At 36.5% G+C, this 13,747-nt stretch overlaps 1 protein-coding gene across 2 annotated transcripts in view; it reads right to left on the bottom strand.

The window, feature by feature from the left end:
* ZNF609 (zinc finger protein 609) overlaps window positions 1-13,747 on the bottom strand; it is a 191,490-nt gene that overhangs the window by 122,429 nt on the left and 55,314 nt on the right. The gene's annotated exons all lie outside the window — the stretch shown is intronic.

The raw sequence follows: 13,747 nt of genomic DNA, 5'->3' as shown, positions 1-13,747 counted from the left end.
GAAAAGAGCTAACACATGCAATAATATGGACAATTTTCAAAGACATACTGAGAGAAAGAAGCTGGACACAAAAAAGTACATACTGTACAATTTCTTTTATACAAAATCCTGGACTGGGCAAAATTACTGTATAGTACTAGAAATCAGATTAGTGGTTGGTAGCAATGGGATGGGAGGAGAAGGCTCATTGCAAAGAGACACAATGGTATTTTCTATGGAAATTAAAATATTCTACATCTTGGAATGGATGCTGGTTAAACAGAGGTATTCATATCTGACACTTAAAATGTGTGCTTTTTAATATATAGATATTATACTGCGATAAATTGATTTTTTTAAAAAATCTTGATTATCTGAATCTTCTCACCATACCAACCCTTATTCCCTCTTCTCTTTTATCAAGCAGATCTGGCTTAAAGTACCTCCAGGAGAGACATAAAGGTATCAAGAAAGAAGTGGGTTTCTAGTCTAATTTAATCATGATATATAGCTAGTCTTAACCTCTTTTACCTGCTAATCAGAATGGTGAAAGACACAAGTACATAGTTCTTTCTTCACATGAAAATCACAGCTTTATGAAATTGTTCACCGTCTGGGGGCCACCTTGATATATGCAGCACAACACCTACAACTTGATGGGCCAAGAGCAAAAGAGAAAGCACTGACTGGCAAACTGGAAACTGAAAACCAAAGGACTTTGAATAAATAGTGGACCCGCCCTGTATTCCCAGTTCATGGCTTTCATGCTAGACTAGTAAAAAGGGGTTTGTTTGCCAACAGCTTAGAGGATTTAAGAGAAGGGATTAGTCCTGGCATTGCTGCTGAGAAAACTCTGGGCTAAGTCTGACAGTGACCCATGACCTTGGAAAAGGGTTCAGATGAGGCTACAGAAGAAATCAAGTCTTCATCAAAAAAAAAAAAAAAAGAAAGAAAGAAAGGAAGGAAGGAAGAAAAGAGAAGAAAAGAATGCTGCCTGCTGTTTTCAATACAAAGGAAGAAAAACCAGCCTGAAAAGAGAATTTCCAACCTAGCATCATTTGTCTGATCGACAAAAATGATCTTAATTACATTTTGCATGAATTTGGATACCAAAAACCAGTGAACTGTATAAAGTATAAAGCACATCCTATTATATTCTAACAGACCCCACAGTTCTTCCAAATTATATGATTTTGTTGGACTTTGGGTCTAATGAATATTACTTGGAATAAATGGGTCCAAAGCTCCAGTTGAAAACCTTTCTGCTCCATTTATATATATTTTTTTCTCTTTGAATGAGCATTCAGGCAATGAGCATTTATGGAACAGCTACTTGGAACCAGGTCCTGTGTTAAGTAATACATAGCCTAAAATAAAAATGATATAACACTTTCCATCAAAGAGATTTTACAGTCTAGGTGGAAAAGAGAGAATTAGTTCATATAGAACTGTGGTATAAATGCTATGACAAAAATACATATGAAATCTTGGGAAATAAGGGCTTCCCAGAGTAAAATTCCTACTGATTCTTGAAATAGAACTAGAAGTTATTTGATCAAAAATGGCAGAGAAAGGTGTTCTAGGCAGAGAAAAAACAAACAAACAAACACATAATGATATAAACCAGTACAGTAGGAGGTATGAAACCCCATGGCATGTCTAGGAAACTGCAAGTATTTTGGTACAGTTGAAATAAAGGAGGCATGGTCAAAGATAAAGCTAGAAAAAGCAGACTGGAATGGGATTCCAAAGGCTGTGTGTTAGGGGAAATAATTTAAATATCTTAAGTAGAAGTCTGATGACATCTGTCATTTTAGAAGGATAACCTGGCAGCAAAGTGGAGAAAAGTCTGGAGAGATGCTAAATCAGAAGCCGGGTGACCAACTGGGAAGTAACTGGAATTAAGCAGGGAGTAAGTGGTAAGATCCAACTAAAGCAGAGAAAGTGGGGATGCAGAGGAGAGAGAATATTTTTAAGAGAAATCATTCACATGACTTACACCTTCTAGAATAAGTGAAAAGGAGAGGGTCTGGGACAATTCTGTTTCAGCTTCAGCATTTGAGTGGATGGTGCATTAAGCAATATCAAGATATGGAATATCAATAGGCAATCAGGTTTAGATAGAAAGATAAGAATTATTTTGGACATGCTGTTTAAAACATAATGAGTATTGGACTGTACTGCACAGAACCTTGAAAGGTGACAATATTTAAATTCTATTTCAGTGTTATAGTGCTGAAGCTCCTTTTGATGATGGGAGAAAATAACTGAGAAATCTTAAGAAATTCCAGAAAAAAATGTTTTAAATCTCATAGTTGAACCTGGAAGAGGTTATCCTTTTTGCCTCACTCTCTCACAATGACTACTTGTAGAACAAGTCTTAAATTCAGACAAAATTACTCCGGAGACTCAACAGTTTGGCTGAACTAAATGGCTGAGTTGGTGAAGAATGGGGTGGTCTGTGGGCTTCACTTTAAAACTGAATTCTCTTTTCTATCCTAATGGCTTGGACAGAAAGGGCCCAGAGGTCTGAGAGGGGGGAAACATAAACTATTTCCCTCAGCCCAAACTAAATAAAATGGGCAAAAGGGTTTTGGACAGGAGAGATGTGCCTAGCACACCTTCCTCCAAAGAAGCCCTTTTTTTTTTTTTTTTTTTTCTCCTAATGTGGAACATTGAAAAATTAATCCCTGCCTTTTGTCACCTAGTAGTTATGGATTGAATGATGCTTTTTAACCCTTTTTGCCAAATCTGTTGCCCCCAGAACACAACAAGGAAGCCAGCCTGCTAAACCAAGCACGCCGTTGTCCGGAGACAGCCAACTGACCTGGAGTCTGCACAATCCTTCCCCATGTGGGAAGGCCACCCTCCCCTCCACACCCCCACTGTTATTAGGGATTTCTGGACCCAAGGGTAGGTAGGACGACGACCATGTCCAGCTTGAAGCAGCTAGAGGAGCTTGAGACCTTCGCCCATTGTCCTTTACAAGATTACAAAGGGTCTTAATATCTGAGAGGGAGGGATAGTTATTTTTTACGAACCATGGGTATGGACTTGGGGGGGGATGCTGGGGGAGGGAGATACTGAGTGGAGGGGAGTAAAGGGGAAAAAATTGGAACTACTGTAACAACATAATCAATAAAATATACTTAAAAAAAAAATTCAGACAAAATTATATATTTATATGTATACATACTACATGTAAGGCAAGTTCAAAGTTTGAGAAAGACTGATCTTAAACCATTTTCTTCCCTACTTTCACACAGCATAAAATACATATACACACTGGGGAGTAGGTTCTAGACTCACCTATCTCAGAAACACCCACTTAAGCTGAAGAGACTAAAGGTCTAATTTCAGTAAATAGTAGGACCCAAAAGGCAAGGGTAAAGAGAAGAGGTTCTACCTGGATAACAATTCCCTTTCTGTGTTATCAGTTATAGTCCCTGTGCAATTCATTTATAATTTATTTTCCTTCCAGGGCAATGGAACTCTTTTCCCCTTCCATGTATTTGGTGGAGAAGAGGAAGGGGACTAAAATGCACTTCATTTTGCTACTAGACTTGAGGTTTTTATCTACATTAAAAACAAAAAACTATCTGTTTTCATCAAGATTAATGACCGATTCTGGATTACTAAACACAAAGCTATCAACAACTGACCAAAAAAAAAAAAAAAAAAAAAAAAAAAAGGCTCCTCTTTGCACCAGCCCTTCCTCTCTCCTGGCTTTCAAACCTCACAAAGTTCTGCCTATTCCTTCTTCAACAAGAGCAGATGCTCTGAGGGAGAAGAAGAAGATGGGGAAGAGAACAGAAAAATAATCTTTTAAAAAAATGTATTATAAGGCATAGGAGAATTGCAGACCTAAGCCAGCTGACAATAAAAATCCTCACTTTTCAGAGAAATCTAAAAAAAAAACAAAAAACAAAAAACTGTGGCCTCTGTGTACAGTATTCTCTCACTTATAGCGGGTATTACGTTCTAGACACCCCCATGCCCGTGATAGGTGAAAATCCGCGAAGTAGGAACCTTACATTTATCTTAGTATTTATATATATTTTAAGGCTTTTTAAACCCTTCCCACACACTTATAAACCATTCCCAGCCCCTTATTAGCCTTTCCCACTCCCTTATTAACCTTTTCCACACTTTGATAAACACTACTTATGTTCTTAAACATATTCTATACTCTTAAACCTACGTAACTTTAACAACATACGTATACAGTATCACAAAATCCCGCGATTTAGCGAAAAATCCGCGATAAATAATTAAATATAATATTTTTAAAAATCCCGCAATACAGTGAGGCCGCGATAAGTGAGCCACAATATAGAGAGGGACTACCGTATAGCTAAATTTACTAATAAACTCTACAATAAACCAGTGTATTAACTAAAGCAAATGTCTGAAATATTTTGAAGATTCACCAAAATTTCCTCAAATTTTTAAATGAAAAGATCTTATAATCTTGTTGTCATAGGCTGACAGTTAAATATCTTAGAGTTTAGAAATCTAACAGTAGGTTTGAAATCTAACATACTGTTTGAAAACATCAACACTAGAAATTTCTGAGAGAAATCTAATCCATCTGAAAAACTTTAGTTAGGAAAAAAACCAAACCAAAACACTACTCGATAGTATGTTTTCACTGTGGGTATCACCACCTGAGGGGGGCAGAATAACTATAAGCTATTATGACGACTTTCTGACCACAGGGAAAGAATATAAAGAGATATACAGCATGCATCTGGTACTAAGATTTCATGGGACTAAGGCAGTTAGGGAGAAGATGTCTAAAAACGCTCCTTAGGAAACAATAATGAAGAAAAAAATTGAGAAACACTGTTCAAGATTAGGGGTCAACAAATCTTTTCTGTAAAGGGCCAGACAGTAAATATTTTAGGCTCTGAAGGCTATACAGTTTGTCACTGTTCAACTCTGAGACTGTAACATGAAAACAGTCACAGATGATATGTAAAGGAATGTGTATGGCTGTGTTTCCACAAAACTTTATTTGTGGACAATAAAATTTGAACTTCACGTAATTTCACATCATAAAACATTATTCTTCTTTTTATGTTTTTCAACCATTTAAAAATGTAAAGATCAACCCAAACATTCATCAACTAACAAATGGGTCTGTAAAACATGGTATATCCATATGATGGAATATTACTTGGCAATAAAAAAGAATGAAGTATTGAATCATGCTATAATATGAATGATCATTAAAAACATTATGCTAAGTGGAAGAAGCTAGCCACAGAAGACCACATACTTATTGTATAATTCCATTTATATGAAATGTCCAGAATAGGAAAATTAATAGAAAGTAGATTAGTGGTTACTTTCAGCTAGAGTGGTGGAGGGGCAGTGTCTGGGGGAAGTAGAGGCTGATTGCTTGAGTATACAAGGTTCTTTTGGGGGCCATAAAAATGTTCTAAAATTAGACAATGATGAACTATTCAACTCTGTGAATATACTAAAAACCTTTGAAATGTATGCTTTAAATGGGTAACATTCATGGTACGTAAATTATATCTCAATAAAACCATTAAAAAAGAAAAGGTTACCAGCCTGCAAACCAAGTGTCGCTGGTTTGATTCCCAGTCAGGGCACATGACTAGGTTGCACGCCAGATCCCCAGTTGGGGGCACGTGAGAGGCAAACCGCACGTTGATGTTTCTCTCCCTCTCTTTCTCCTTTCCCCCCTCTCTAAAAACAGATAAATAAAATGAAAAAAATAAAATAAAATAAAATAAAGTAACCTTGTTAAAAAATTAAAAAATAAATAAATAAAATAAAAAAGAAAAGGTTAAAACCATTCAGCTCACAGACTACCAAAACAGGAGGTAGCCCTGATTTGGTCTGCAGTCTGTGTTTTGCCAACCCTTGTTCTAGATATATCAGTTCCACAAACGTGATCTTAAGAGAGAAGAATATGAACTAACATCTTAGGAATCAGAAACTGATTAAAAGAGCAAATATTTTTCATGGCCCTTTAGGAAAAGCAAATGCTACTCTGTAGGAAAAGCAATATGCTATCAGAATCATTATGGGAGAAGGAAGGAAATTGTTCAGAAAGATTGCTGGGCCTCAATCCCTGAGTTTCCGGGATGGTTAGGTCTGATACAGAGGTGGAAACCTGCATTCTGGTAGACTTCCAAGTGATGGTGATGATGCTGATCTGGGGACCACACTCAAAACCAGTGATCTAAACTAATTGGCTAGAGTGAAATGTTTACTGTAGTCATATGTCAGATATAAACATTTAAGAAAAAGTGAAGATATACCTTCTTTTATTTATTCCAGAGGGTCTTGGTCTTTGCCTCCTAAAGCGTATGAGTATAACAAATATTTTCTTTCAATGTGCAATGTGGCTGTATTTGTCATAAAACCTCCTCCTCCTTCCTTAAAACTGAAGCTGACTTTTCATAAACCATCAGAGCCCGAGGTACATTGTTTTGGACACAGGGACATAGACAAGGCATTTAATGTTTTCCAGAGGATCACTAACATCACTTTCAAGAAAGTCTATGCAGCAAAAGGCAGTGAAACAAAAGCAATCTAGACCAATAAATCGCAACCCAACAGTGTTTACTTAAGAGCACTTGACACGACTCTGTCTACAAAAACAAGAACCTAGGGACAAGACCCTTGGAGCTGGGGAGTTCTGTCAAACACCTTACTGCTTTCCACCTTCCTCACTACTATAAACTGAGTTATTAAAAAACATAACAGAATCATCCATGCAGAAGAATTCCAAACAATTTATATAAATACTCTGATCTCAAGGAGAAAGAGCACTTGACTGACTCCTCACTCATTAAGTGTGGGCTACACATGGTGATTTCCTTCCACACAGTACAGTATCAAAAGATGGGGAACGAGTAACTTAGCAGTGTGAAACCCCAACACTATCTTACCCAGGTGATCAAGTTTCAACATTAGCATAAATCATGTAAACAGTATATATCTTTGATATAACGGGTGAAAACGTTACTTTACCTCTGTGGTTCTTCTTCCCAAAACTGGTTAACTACAGTCTATTCCCAAGGGAAACATCAGATAAATATGGATTTAGGGCAGTCTATAAAAGATCTGACCACAACACCTCAAAACTGTCAAGGTCGTCAAAAACAAGAAAAATCTGAAAAACTGTCATAGTGAAGAGGAGTTTCAGGAGACATGATAACTAAATGTAATGTGGTTTCCTGGATGGGATCCTAGGACAGAAAAGGATATTTGGCAAAGACTAAGGAAATCTGAATAAAGTATGGTAATCAGTTAATAATAATATCTTAATATTGGTTAAGTAATAGTAACAAATATACCATACTAATTAGTAAGATGTTAATAATTGGGGAATATGGGGGTGGGATATATTAGAACTTTGTACTTCTGTCTCAATTTTTCTGTAAAACTGTTCTAAAAATAAAGTCTATTAAATGGAAAAAAAAAAAAAAGAGCATAACAGCACCATCGCAGGCTAGAGGTAGTGAACTGTTGGAAATCACTAGATCCCAAAACAAATCACATCTGGACCAAGGTATCTTAAGTCTTTTCACACAGATAAAACAAATATACATACCAGACCAGTTATACAATACTTAATGTCTGTGATAACTCTAAGCTAAAGAAAAATCTTAATTCTCTCAACTCCTTTCAACGAGCACTTAAAGAAAAGAATTCATTAAATACTTTTTAAAATAATTACAGAGCCCAGGTACATGCCAGATAATGGAGATGCAGAGATGAATTAGTCTCTGACTTTATCAAACAGCTCATAGATAGGGATGGGAGAGGTTGGCAATCAAATGTAAAAACAAAAATTAGAATAGAATAAGACAAATCAGTGCTACAACAAAGTCTGCAAAATAATCATGGGAGCAAAGACTTACTTTTATCTGGAAGAAGTCCATTATGAAAATATATTTACAAAATGAAGTGAGAGGAAGCACGTTTTGTGAGGCTTAGGATGGCTGACAGGAAAATAAATCACTGGTTATCAACAGATTTTAGGAAGCATGAATTTCAAAAATGTATTCATAGATCAAATTGGTTTTTTTTTTAGTTAAAAAAAAAAAGAGAGAAAGAACAGCTAAATCTTCCTGCCCCTTAAAAAGAATTGTTGAGAGCCTTCAGGGAATTGAAAAACAAGAAATTCTGCAACAATAAATGTCTACATATTTTTCACAAGCAGACTTGTAACAGTCCCAGTTATATACCCAGTCCTGAGAATTAAGAGTGATAGCACACACTTTTCTATAATCCTAACATCCCCCTTACTTTTCTCCCCTCTCGTCTTTGTCCTATCTGAAGCAAGGGTATCTAAATATTATCAAAAGTTCTCAGTGACAATAATTAACAATTACATTTTCCCGACTGACGTGTACCTTTCCAAACATTTCTTCTTTCCACCCAAATGCTACCCATTATTTGAGTTCCAGCAAGCCCAATAGACTCCTTCAATAAACCTGTTTCCAAATACTCTTCCACTGACTTTTCCGTTCTTTAAATTACATATAATCTGTTATATGTTATCACATTTCTGTGTAATATAGATATAATATTTCATGAGTTTTGTCTCTGAATAAGATGTGCTTTTTTTGTTGTTAAGAAAAATTTTGTGGTTTTATAGTATCATGAGGCATTTAGACATCTGAACAAATCGATATCTGGGCAATGAGGCAGCTGCTTTCTCCTTCACTTCTTTGGGTTACTAGAGCAACTTGTCAGTAGATTAAAAAAAAAAGACAACCTTTTGAATTACTTAAGTCTTTCCAAGGCATGCCCTGTACAACATTTAATATGTACTGTGGTTTCTACTCTCATAATTCGACTTCTTACTAAATTACTCATGGTTTGTGGCTGTTACAGAAACTGACTCTGGCTGATTTAAGCAAAAGATGAAGGTGAGTGGGTAACTCATAAAGCTCCCAGGAAATCTGGAGAATTAGGCTCAGAAAACAAGCAGGCACAGAAAGAGGCACAACCAGAACCACTAACGAAATCAGACCACACTGTCAGTCTGATAACACTGCCGCCTTTGTCACTGAACCACTGGTGCCACTGACTGACACTGTATGGTGCTGTGGCCACCACCACTGTAAAGGTTCCCCGTCCCTTGACATGAGCAACTGATTGAAAATATTAGAGATGGTATATCTGGCTGGTGAAACTTGGGTCAAGGTCTCAAACCCTCATTGTTAACAGAGCTAGTAAAGTAAGATCTGGCATTTTCTGATTTTATAGACACTGGCTTACAAGGTGAGGAACTGCCCCAAAGGGCAGAGACTCGGATGATTAGTAGGCAAAAAAAAAAAAAAAAAAAAGACAACATGTTCTTTATATACACTGAATTAATCCATCTGCCAAAGTATTAAGGGCATATCTATATAAAATACTACATTCTAAATAAAAGCACAGTATCATAGGGGAAAAAAAAACTATTTAATCAGAATAACATGAGTAGTACAAAAAGAAGTAATAGCAATTATTTGCATATATGGATTGTGATATTTAAACTTTCTCAGTAATGTAAATCTAAACAGTAACTATCATCTAGTCAAATTAGCAGCATTTACATCCAAATAGAAATACAGGGATAAACAATTCTGTATTAAAATAGTGTAGCTAGATTTGGTAAAGAAACACTCTAGAAGCTTTGTCACAATTCATCATTTTAAAAGATTCGCATGTCAGACACTGGGGATACATACAGAAGCTTAGCGTCTAATAAGAGAAAACAGGTATGAAAACAACTGGATATAATAAAACATTATGGATGCTAAATACTGCCATGGGGGCGTTCAAAGTAAAGATGCCAGGGTAGGGGTGGGGCGCAATGACACAAAGTCAGGGAAAGCTTTGTTGAAGACGTATTCTTAAGCATCTGGAATGATAAAATGAATATCACAGGAGAAATGGCAGAGAGAGAAAGAACAATATCCTGATAGGAAATAGGCCTAGTTCCATTTACCATTCCAAACAGTTTTAAACAGGTAAAAATAAAAGTTTATATGAATGCATATCAAAAACGAAAAGATGTCAGTCAATTTGGATCACTGGGATTTATTTTCCTAAAAGCAAATGCAAATACGGATATTGTAGGTTGCAAATTCCTCCCCTCCCTGAACACACCTATTTGCAATTCTCTCATCAAGAGATGGAATTCTGCCCTGACTGGCATGGCTCAGTTGGCTGAGCACTGTCCCACAAAGCAAAAGGCCACTGCTTTGACTTCTGGTGAGGGCATACGCGCCTGGGTTGCGGCAGGTCCCTGGCTTGGACACGTGGAGAGAGGCAACAGATCAATGTTTCATTCACTGATGTTTTTCTCCCTCTCTTTCTCCTTCCCTTCCCCTCTCTCTAAAAATAAATAACAATATAATCTTTCTAAATTTAATCTTTATTGTATGTTTTTCCATTACCATTTAGTCCCCTTATACACCCTACCCCCAGCAATCAAAAATAAAATCTTTAAAAAAGAAGAGAGATGGTATTCCACTTCTTTACCACTTGAACCTGTGCTAGCTTTTTGACTTGCTTTGGCCAGTGGAAAGTGAAGGAAGCAAAGGAGTGCCAGTTCCCTGCCTGAGTTTCCAGAGGCCAGTCATACATCCCACACTTTCTCCTGGGGGGGTGAGGGGGCGGTACTGCTAGAGAATGAATAACCACATGGAGAAGGTGGCTCAGGTGACCCAACCAAGGTAAGTAAGCCAGGTCTGGCACAGATCACCAGAACCATGTAGCAGAATACAGTCTAAACTGCTAACCCTCAGAATTAAAAAAAGCTAAGTAGGTAATTGTTGTTTTAAGCCATTAAGTTGAATTGCTTTTTACACAGCAAAAGCTAACTGAGGTAATGGGTAACTTAAGCAATGGCTTTGGAAAATATGTGGACAAGTTTCTAAATTGAAGGATGTAAAATCACCATTATGAAATTTCTAGAGAAATGATAAATAAAAATTTTCAGATTTCCTCAGCACTGTATTTCAGAAAATTACCATAGCCCTACAATATTTTTAAAAAATGGGTAAGAGGTAATCTAAAACGATAGATGCTCAAATACTCATCAACAGAATTGTTAAATAAATTATGGTATATTTTCACAATGGACTTATACAGAGAAATGAGAGTGAGCAAACTACTATATGCAATTATGTTTATGACTATCAAAAGTTCAAATGTACACATAAAATTTAGCCCTGGCTGGTGTGGCTCAGTGGACTGAGTGCTGGTCTGTGAACCAAAGTGTCACCGGTTTGATTCCCAGTCAGGTCACATGCCTGGGTTGCTGGTTAGGGCATGCAAGAGGCAACCACACATTGATGTTTCTCTCCGTCTCTTTTTCTTTCCTTTCTTTTCTCTCTAAAACTAAATTTAAAAAAAAAATCTTTTAAAACAAAACTGAAAACAGGCAAAACTAATGTATGCTGTTATTAGTAAGCATAGTGGTATATAGGAGCTAGTAACGTTATGCTTCTGGATCTGGGTGCTGGTTACACTGGTGTGTTCAAATTGAAAAATTCATTAAGCTGTAAGCTTATAGTATACTTTTGTATGTATAATAAAATGTTTTTATTTTTATTTATTGATTTTAAAGAGGAGAGAGACAGAGAGGAAAGAAGAGAGAGGGGGAGAGAGAAACACTGATTTGTTGCTCCATTTATTTATGCATCATTGGCTGCTTCTTGCATGTGCCCTGACTGGGGATCAAACCTGCAACCTTGGCATATCAGGACAACGCTCTAAACAACTGAGCTACCCAGCCAGGGCTAACATTTCCTTTTTAAGTACATATTATTCTACATAATTGATCATTATTACTTTTATTTATTTACTTCTATATATTACTGTACTCCCACAAATATTATTAAAATCTTCATCAAGGAACTGGTATAAATGACTCCTGGACATGGACAACAGGGTGGGGACTGACTGTGGGAGAGAGGGAGGTGGGTGCGGCAGGGGAGAACAATGAGGGAAAAAATGGGACAACTGTAATAGAAAAACAATTAAAAAAAGAAAAAAATAACAGACATACACAAAAATCAGAAGAATAGTATAAATATATTGCTGTATTTTGACTGGCATCTTTAATGATCTTTCAGCTCAACACTTCTTGGTCAAAATAAGAATAAGGAAAACAGGAACAAGCATAGTTTAAGTGCATGTGTACATGAATCCCCTACAGCCTTCACTGGAATCTTTCGTCCTACTTGCTATTTTCGTGAAACAGTTAATTGATATATGCAGGTTGGAGTCTGGGTTTCCAGCAGCTCATTTATACACAACCAAAAGCAGGTTCTCCTTTAAAAATAATCTAAAAATACAAAAATTCTAGCTAGAATTCACAGACAGATGGTAAGACAGACTGAGGAGAGGAAAGAGGATAGTGATTGAAAAAACTGGGCATATAGGCATTCACTCCTAAAGCAGGGATCTGGCTTGGGGTAGGGGTGGGGTGATGCTCCCTTAGAAAATCCCAATGGCCAGATTCACAGAACCACTGCATTTGCACACTTCATTTAAATATACTCATTCAATATTCACACACACACACACACACACATATTCACATATATTCTGAGTTTTATTATTACTGTCCCAAAGTTTATCATTACTTCAATTTTTCTTCTTTATTCAAACACTCAAGCACTTTAGGGTGAAGAAATGTGAGAGCACTGAGAAGACCTGCTTAAACCACCAATGTATATGTTCAAACACTTATATGTACAACATCTAATGATGTGGTGTATGACATCATGTTTTTCTACTGCTTTTATCCTAAGGGAAAAAATAAGCCAATAATGTCACACCTGTAAAGTTTACATAGGTTCCAATATTACTTTTTGTGTTTTGGATTGGGTGAGAATAGAAAACAGTACCTCCATCTATTAAATCCAGAACTGACACAAGACCCTTCACTTGAGTAAATGAAGATGTATAGATATACCATGTTTTTAGGTGGTAAGCCAATTTTATATAATAATAATGTAATAGTTTATTACATTATCATAAAGTCCATTTCACCCTCAAATTAAATCCATAAAGTCAATGTAATTCCAATCAATAGGTGAACTGGATTTTGGGAAGAATATAACAAAACATATTTTTATATTTTTATTTATTAGAGAGAGACAGAGAGATCAATTTGTTGTTCCACTTATTTTACATATTCATTGGTTAATTCTTGTATGTGCCCTGACTGAGGACTGAACCCACAACTTTGGAGTATTGGGACGATGCTCCAACCAACTGAGCTACCCAGCCAGGGCCTAACAAAACATTTTTTAAAAATAATTTATTTATTTGTCTGTTTATTTTATTTTTAGAGAGAGGGGAAAGGAGAAAGAGAGGGAGAGAAATATCACTCGCGCCCCCAACTGGGGACCTGATGTGCAATGTAGTCATATGCCCTGACTGGGAATCGAACCAGAGACACTTGGCTTGTAGGCCAACGCTCAATCCACTGAGCCACAGCAGCCAGGGCACAAAATATTTTTAAAGCTAGTCTAGAAAGAGGAAATATGAGGACAACTTTGCCATGTTACAATAACCTAACTCCTACATGGCACATACTATGTTATTGTACATAGCATTAAAAGAGCTTTACATATATCAATGCATTTAATTCTCACAATAACCCTATAATGTATATAATCTCATAATGGCCATTCTACAGACAACACTGAGGTCTACAAAATTTAAATAATTCACACTAAGTCACCTAACTGGTAAATATAGCGGAGCTAACATT

The sequence above is a fragment of the Furipterus horrens genome, unplaced genomic scaffold (assembly GCF_987537825.1).
Source record: "Furipterus horrens unplaced genomic scaffold, mFurHor1.1.pri manual_scaffold_3, whole genome shotgun sequence".
Lineage (NCBI taxonomy): Eukaryota > Metazoa > Chordata > Mammalia > Chiroptera > Furipteridae > Furipterus > Furipterus horrens.
The sequence above is the reverse complement of the archived record's forward strand: the minus strand, read 5'-3'. Positions and strand labels throughout refer to the sequence as shown.